The 6,702-nt window shown below is 45.6% G+C and overlaps 1 protein-coding gene across 3 annotated transcripts in view; it reads left to right on the top strand.

The window, feature by feature from the left end:
* Nucleotides 1-6,702, top strand: part of ccdc92 (coiled-coil domain containing 92) — an 18,690-nt gene continuing 11,988 nt past the window's right edge. For 2 of the 3 annotated variants that reach the window (XM_042101604.1, XM_042101607.1), the window contains exons 1-2: nt 1-119; nt 332-491. The gene's annotated coding sequence lies outside the window, so the exon portion shown is untranslated. The other variant, XM_042101605.1, reaches the window with a different exon arrangement.

Genomic DNA, 6,702 nt, shown 5'->3' on the forward strand with positions numbered 1-6,702 from the left:
TTGTCACTAGAGGGCGGAATACGAGCGTTGTAGTGCGAAAGCTCGTGAAAAAACTGTGGAATGGTTTCTATGGTGACACTTTGTTGTAGAGTAGCCTAGATGCTGCTGCTTAGCTGCAGGTAGTCTGTCGGTTTTGTGTTGATTGTGTATTTTCAATTTAAAGTAAATCCTGGTTAATTAAACGTTCACATTACAGTTCTGTTATAGTTTTTAAATCTCCAAATACTGTATGAACCATGTTATAGGCACACAAAATGGCCATTCAGTGCCCATTTGCTTCTAATGATTGGCTTAGATTTCCCATGATGCATCGCTTTATTTTGTCCCGTAGCTCCGGGAGATGACAGAACCGACGGTCTTCCCTACCGACCAAGAGGCACCAAGCAGCCTGCGCTGCACATTTGAATACATGAAATAATGTGCTAGAACGGACACACTACAAAATATAAAAATCTCTGATCTCAAATTTGTCCACTCTGTGACATTGTAAGGTAAGTGAGCAAACCATGCAAAACATTCACTCTCTAACGTTACCTACAGTATCTATACGGTTGGCAATTGAATAATCCTGTCCAATGCACCTGCTCCTCAAAATAACGTTATATTGATGAGAGCCGCAATGTGCTGTTGTCTTCTAGCAAAATATGGTGTATATCTGGTGTCTATACGTTTATCTCCTGAAAACAGTGCACTTTGAAATACCTGATTTGTGTCTGACAGTTATTTGCAAGCATGCGATGCATTGTCTTGATTGTTTACACTAGCTTGTTAACGTTATTGGACATCTTCATGGCGTTAGGTTGTTAAGTTAGCATCTAATGTTGGCTAAGTCAGCTCCGTTCTCCTGTTTAGAAGTAGCCTAGGCCTAACGCCCTAAAATTAATGTGAGCATCCCATGGCGATATTCTGTAAAGGCCACCGCGTAGATTTCTGATGCATGTCAGTCATACAATTGTGAATGTTGACACCATTTGTCGTTTTCAGATGGTCTATCTAATGTTCACCCTGCGCGTCCTCTATTAACGCAGGTAACGTTAGCTTAGTCCCGTTAACGAAATTGTTTCCAGGGTTATGTTTTGATTCCCTGTGATAAGTTTGTTGACATCTAGCGCTCTGTCTGTCGTCCGCGTAGGTCTTTTTTGGAGCGTTATTGTCGGCTAGCTCTTCTGAATCTAGTTGATTCCTCGAGGATTGGTGTAGGCCGGGGCAGCCGACGCTGTCCGCAATGCAGGTGCTGTTTACAGTCTTCCTGTTTCCAGGGTCGGCGCAGCATGCTTGTTCAGTGTGATGCTCGTCTGTTGGCAACGTAGCCTACTGAAAAACAAGCGCGGCTCCAGATCGAATTCTCAGCTACGAAAATACAGTCCACTTTGCTATGACTTAAGAGTAATGTGGATGCTCTGTTGACCAACGTGCATAGGCCGGGTATTAACTGCAATTAGGATAGTGTGTATTAACTTAATCGTCTGTCATGCGTAAAGCTATTAAAAGCTATAGCTCACATTGACGAGTTCATCACATCAAGGTTTATGGTTTACATCAAGGTTCACATTAGACTGCTGTGCCTGCATTTCCCGCGAGACATTTCTTGCGCAACACCTATGTGCGTACCCCCAGAGCAGGAGAAAGAGGCTTCCCACGAATTCTTATCAAATTATGGTCTTTTGGACATACGTTTGGTTGTGTGTCTGCTTTCCTCTGCTGCAGCTCGTTGATTATTTATGTTTTAGCCTGTTCAGAGTGGAGCAAAAAATGAGAAAGAGAATGTGTGTGTGTGTGTGTGTGGGGGGGGGGGGGGGGGGGGGGGGGTGGTTCCTGGACCTATTCAAGAACTTTGGCAGCACCGTGCATAGGAATGCCAGATCAGATTCATGTTGGATCTATATCAGAACCGGAGAGAGGTGTGAGATCCATGGCAGACATATATCAGACTTAATACATAACCGTGCTAGTGCTAGACCAGACCTGTTCAGCGTGTGTGTGTGTGTGAGAGAGGGAGAGAGAGAGAGAGAAGAGGGCAGAGAAAGAGCATTAATTATACATGAGGTCACTCGAGGCTGATGTCAGCGCTGGTGTTGGGAAGCATTGCCATGCCATTACAGGAAGTACTCTGCTCACTTAGAGCTGAGGGGGGGAGACCAGTCAGCAGGCTAGGGCACACACACACACACACACTCACACACACACACACTTACACTCACACTCACACACACACACACACACACACTCACACTCACACACACACGCTCACACACACACACACACTCACACACACACACACACACACACACACATGATGATGCTATGTTTGATAACACACAAGCACATAACAGACTTGTAACACACATATTACACGCACGCATACACACACACACACACACACACACACACACACGATGATGCTATGTCTGATAACACACAAGCACATACAGACTTGTAACACACATATTACACACACACGCACGCATGCATGCACGCACGCACACACACACACACACACACACACAATGATGATGCTATGTCTTATAACACACACACAAATAACAGACTTGTAACACACATATTACACACACACACACACGATGATGCTATGTCTGATAACACACACACACAAATAACAGACTTGTAACACACATATTACACACACACACGCACCACACAGGAGAATGACTTCATTCATTATTCATTTGTTATGGATCATGTAAGTGGTGACTGGCTTGTGTCAGCTCATTGGTAAGCTCATTGGTTGACATTTTCAACACCTCTCTGGAGCAAGCAGTCATCCCATCACTTTTCAAAGCTGCCACCATCATAAACGTCCCACATACTCGACGCACCCGACCAGTAGCGCGACAATGTGACGTCACAGAAGCGCCGTAACCATTTATACTCGCGCGTGGTGGTCGCAACACTAGTTGCAATATTCTCCTGAACAGAGGTGTCGCTGTTGTGAAAAGACTAACATTAACTACTTACACAGCAGAAGAAGCTGCAGTAAGAAACACCAGTAGCTAGCCTCTGTGATGGTACTTCAGACTTTGGTTGCTACTATTCACAACTACCATCATCATTATCATGTAGTTTCCAAGGTGTGTGCACAGGTAGATAGATAGATAGATAGATAGATAGATAGATAGATAGATGGATAGATGGATAGATGGATGGATGGATATATAGATAGGTACTTTAGTCATCCCGAGGGAAATTTTAATAATTTAAACAGTTTAGTTAGCTAGCTAGCTAGCTAGCAGCTGGATGAGTTTGTGTAATTTCCTGAAGTGGAAAGAGATTTTGTTCAGGCCTTTGTTTGAAAATAAATCGTTTCTATTCTTTCCTCTTAATTCCATGTGTTGCAACTCTCACTGGTAACTTTGTTAACTTATCCAGCAAACTATTAAAAATTCACGACTGTAACAAAACACTGCAACTCGCTTGCCCTCGAACTAGTCCATCTTCCTGTTTCCGCCTTGTCGCGCTCGTCTGAAAAAAAATGAGTGATGCGCTACCTCGCGCTACACGGCCAAAACCCTGGCGCGCCAGAGAGATCTACGTCATTTTGACGTCACATTGTCGCGCTACCGGTCGGGTGCGTCAGGTATGTAGAAGCCTATACCTGTGCCAAATAAATCATCACCATCATGCTTCAATGACTACCGTCCTGTAGCACTCACGCCCATAATCATGAAGTGCTTCGAACGGCTAGTCATGTCACACATCAAAGCCACCCTACCCCCCACCCTGGACCCCTTCCAGTTTGCATACCGAGCCAAATGATCCACGGAGGATGCAATCTGCTCTGCCCTCCATCCAGCCCTCACCCACTTGGACAATAAAGACTCATATGTGAGAATGCTGTTCATAGACTTCAGTTCAGCATTCAATACCATAATACCACAACTCATCAGCAAACTGGACAAGCTAGGATTCAGCACCTCCCTCTGCAACTGGCTGCTGGACTTCCTGTTGCAGAGACCACAAGCAGTACGTGTCGGGAACAACACCTCAAGCACTCTGACCCTGAGCACGGGGGCCCCACAAGGGTGTGTGCTCAGCCCCCTGCTCTTCACACTGCTAACACATGACTGTACAACCACTCACAGCTCCAACCTGGTGAAGTTTGCGGACGACACAACACTGGTGGGCCTCATCACTAAGGGCGATGAGGCTCACTACAGAGAAGAAGTAGACCTGCTGGCTAAATGGTGCAAAGACAACAACCTCCTGCTGAATGTCAGCAAGACCAAGGAGATTGTTGTCAACTTTCAGAGAGACCACAAACAACTGCCACCACTGTCCATCGACGGAGATGCTGTGGAGAGAGTGAGTAGCACAAAATTCCTGGGGGTGCACATCAGCGACGACCTCTCCTGGACCACCAACACAGCATCACTGGCGAAGAAAGCCCAGCAGCGCCTCTACTTCTTGCGCAAATTGAAGGCAAGTGCCACGCCTCCCGTCATGACCACATTCTACAGAGGGACCATCGAGAGCATCGTGTCCAGCTGCATCACAGTGTGGGGCGGAAGCTGCACAGATCAGAACAGGAAGACCCTCCAGCGCATTGTTAACACAGCTAAGAGGATCATTGGAGCACCACTCCCCTCCCTGCAGGACATTTACACCACCCGCCTCACCCGCAAAGCACTAATGATTGTCAAGGACACAACCCACCCTGCACACGAACTGTTCAGCCTCCTGCCCTCTGGAAAGAGGTACAGGAGCCTCCGCTCCCACACCACCAGACTTGCAAGTAGCTTCATCCACCAAGCAATCAGGATGCTGAACACTCTACCCACTCTCCCATCACTGACAGCCCCCCCAGGACCGCCCTGTGGAACTGCACTGTGACTGCGCAGCCTAACGTGTTGCTGCTTCATATCAAGCCTGATATACTTGAAATGACTGCATATCAATGTAAATATACAGTACACACAAGCACAAGTTTAAACTTCATGTAAATGTTATCAATGTTATTTATCACTCTGCCACAATGCTGCTGCTACTACTACTCTGTCAGAAGGTTACGCTAGGACTATGTAAATATACAACACAACTACCTCTATTTTTTTGATATATGTTCTATATTTCTATATTTTGATATATGTTCTATATTTCAGTCTCGCACTTTAATGTCTGTATATATATTTTTTTTTTATTGTCTATGGCTATGTCTATGTCTAAAGTATGTCTATGTCTGTATTTAAAGTATGTCTATGTCTGCATGGGAAAGTAAGAAACAAAATTTCAATTCTTTGTATGACCAGTGCATGTAAAGAAATGGCACCATGACATCAGCAGGCTATAGCTGTCCGCAGCAATGCACTAAACAACAATTCATCTTCTTTATCTGTGAGTGTTAGAAAGAGAGGGAGAGAGTGTGTGTGTATTTCTGAAATGGTATTGTATCAGTGTATAACCATAGTGCCTTGCAAATAAAGTGGTGTGTGTGTGTGTGTGTGTGTGTGTGTGTGTGTGTGTGGTGTGTGTGTGTAACGTGTGTTACCACCATGTGTCTGAGTAGTTTGTAACATGTGGTGGCTTGGTAACTGAGAGTATGTGGTGTGTGTGTGTGTGTGGACAGAGAGAGTGGAGAGCAGTGCAAATGCTTTATTCATGTCTGCTTAGTGATGATGTAATGCTTAGAGGCACTGCAATGTTTTATTGAAGCTGTCTCTAGTCAGGAAGAGAAAGAATTACCTTTTTTTCTCTCTTTCTTTATGACTCTCTCTCTCCCTCACTCTCTGTGAGTGTGTGTGTGTGTGTGTGATTGCTTCCTGTAATATTTGCATGGTTGATCATGATACATGTTTGGGTGGCTAAGGGCAATGGGCCTGTTGCTGACTCGTGTGTTCAGGAGTGTGTGGGAGAGAGGGAGGTGACTTGTTGGCTCATCAATCACCTGGCCTGACTGTGTGTGTGTGTGTGTGTGTGTGTGTGTGTGGCACATAGGTTTAAGTCTACACTGTAAACGTGTTACTCTCTGTCTTGTTGATCTGCATTCAGAGTCACGGCTCATGTTACACCCCCACCCCCCTTCGGCTCTCGGCCCTGGACACTCACTCCATGGCCCTCCAGCCCCCAACCTCTCCCCATCAGTACATCTCTGATTCGGACGTTCTGTCAAAGAAATGGTTCCCAACGCTCTCCCCATCAGTACATCTCTGATTCGGAAAAGCCCAAAGTTCTTCAACGAGAACTCACCGGGAATATCTCATTAGTCTAATGGCTTCTCCTGCTGATAGAGGAGAGTTCTGTAACGAGAATTCACCTGGTGTTTCTCACTAGTCTCATGGCGTTTCCTGTAACGTTAACACACTGGGTGTTTCTCACTAGTCTCATGGCGTTTCCTGTAACGTTATCACACCGGGCGTTTCTCACTAGTCTCGTGGCGTCTCCTGCTGTCCACTGTCCTTTGTTCTGGTCTGGTTAAAAAACAAAGGGGTGTGGTGTTTGGGCAGTCACAATTAGATTGTGCTTTGTATGTGTGTGTGTGTGTGTGTGTGTGTGTGTGTGTGTGTGTGTGTGTGCATGTGCATGCTTGGAATTAGGTTAAATGGAGATGCTCTGCAGACAGTGATAGCCACGGTTACTCTTCCATGTGGTCAGGATGTGTGTTCTTTTCTACACTCGGCGCTGGTTTTTCACTCAGAGAGACGAGCAGTATATCTCATTCTCTCCGCGTGTGTGTGTGTGTGTGTGTGT

This window comes from Alosa sapidissima, chromosome 8 (genome assembly GCF_018492685.1).
Source record: "Alosa sapidissima isolate fAloSap1 chromosome 8, fAloSap1.pri, whole genome shotgun sequence".
NCBI lineage: Eukaryota > Metazoa > Chordata > Actinopteri > Clupeiformes > Clupeidae > Alosa > Alosa sapidissima.